The 1,686-nt window shown below is 36.8% G+C and overlaps 1 long non-coding RNA gene across 1 annotated transcript; it reads left to right on the forward strand.

Annotated features, from left to right (window-relative positions):
- Positions 1–3: 3 nt before the first annotated feature.
- LOC121964945 lies at positions 4–1,246 on the forward strand. Its single transcript, XR_006107428.1, has 3 exons — positions 4–30; positions 218–269; positions 1,175–1,246. It is a non-coding gene; the product is annotated as an uncharacterized LOC121964945 (long non-coding RNA).
- Positions 1,247–1,686: the final 440 nt, after the last annotated feature.

Genomic DNA, 1,686 nt, shown 5'->3' on the forward strand with positions numbered 1-1,686 from the left:
ATCCCTGGACTCAACATAGACTTCACACAGGTCAGAAAACACACACATGTAATGTCAAAAAGTCTGTGTTCGTGTGTGTGAATGTGTTTGATATTGTTGTGCATATGCATATTTGTATCCATATGGTATATTTCACACTGTCTTGCACACATTACTCATGCTAATGCGGCTTTCAGGTATGATTATATATCACAGCTGTTCTAATGTTTTGTGTCAGGTATTGCATGGAGAGCAGTTTCTGGAGCTTTATAAACCTCTACCAACCTCAGGTATTACATTTTATGCTGTTAAAGTACATGCAATTTACTGCATATAAGCACTTAATGCAATTACTGTCGATTTTACATTATTATAAGTTCAATAAGTGCTGTTTTAGAGCCTCACTGAATCATTTTACCTGGATTTATGTTACTGTACGCCATAAAAGTGGGAGCAGTCTGAGTTTAATAGATAGTTTAGACTTTAAACGGAGTCTTTAGGTCTTTGAAAATCCTTTTTTATGATGCCTCCAAGTGTATAGGATTTCTGATTCTGGCCATTTTTACTCTTAAGCCATGATAGATATTTAACTGTATGATTATACGTATATATCCTATAGCAGTGGTTTTCAACCAGGACCCTGGGGATCCCCCGGGCCACTGCAAACTGAATGCCATAGAGTTACATTTTATTTGAGAGAAAGCAGACATCTCTACAGCCGATATCTTTAGTACTGTGCATCTCACTCAAAAACAATCCAGATTGATAAATAGTACTACAGGTAAGACGAAAAATGTGTCTTTTACTTATTTAGGGGAGAATTTTCCCTTTAAAATGGTGAATCTTAACATTGGAGAAGATGGAGGCATCAAATGTTTGCTATTCCTCTTAAAAACTGACTCAAGCAATTATTAAAATTGGTAATACAGTTTAGTGCTTAATTTTTTCAACTCCAATGAACCAAGGAGGCATTTCAAGAGTCTTTGAGGTTTGTGGAAATACCTTCAAAACTGCACTTAGTGTTGCTCAGTACACTTGGATGGATTTCTTAAACAGTCTGTGACTTGAGCATAATGATACACTTAGGCAGTCATGTCAGAAAGTACACATGGAGTTTCGTAATATTAAGTGCTTAGAGGACTAAAGTACAATACTTTGTTTAAGTAGAATGTAAATGGACCAATTTTTGTTTCAGGTACTCTAATCTCTGAGGCCAAGATAGCAGACATTTTGGACAAAGGATCTGGAGCTGTCATCCTCTTGGATGGTGAGTTTCTTTCCCCTTCAGGGTGCAGAACTTTTATCATATAGTGTATTTATTCCACATTCATTTGTTTTCATCACTTTAATGTGTCTTTTCCTGAAAGTTGCCTCTCAGGCTGAATTAATGAAAGTTAATTTTCAGTCTGTGTCTGCAGGGATTGAAATAATGGACTGAGAACGGCTCATATTTTTGTTTGACAATCCCATAGAGACAGATGATATTAGAAACGCTCTGATCTATAATTAATCCGACTTAAAACAAATAACATGGGACCTGAGATTCCCTGAGGATTCACACAGGGATGTAATTTCTTTATACACACTAAACCAGTCAGCCCCCGTTATCCTCCTAGAGTGAGAGCAAAGTTATTTCTGGGTGAGACAACACATCACAGTAGCGTCCTGCAGAAGAAGCTTTGTTTGTCTTTATGCCTGGTTATATTT

Source organism: Plectropomus leopardus, unplaced genomic scaffold (assembly GCF_008729295.1).
Source record: "Plectropomus leopardus isolate mb unplaced genomic scaffold, YSFRI_Pleo_2.0 unplaced_scaffold17839, whole genome shotgun sequence".
Lineage (NCBI taxonomy): Eukaryota > Metazoa > Chordata > Actinopteri > Perciformes > Serranidae > Plectropomus > Plectropomus leopardus.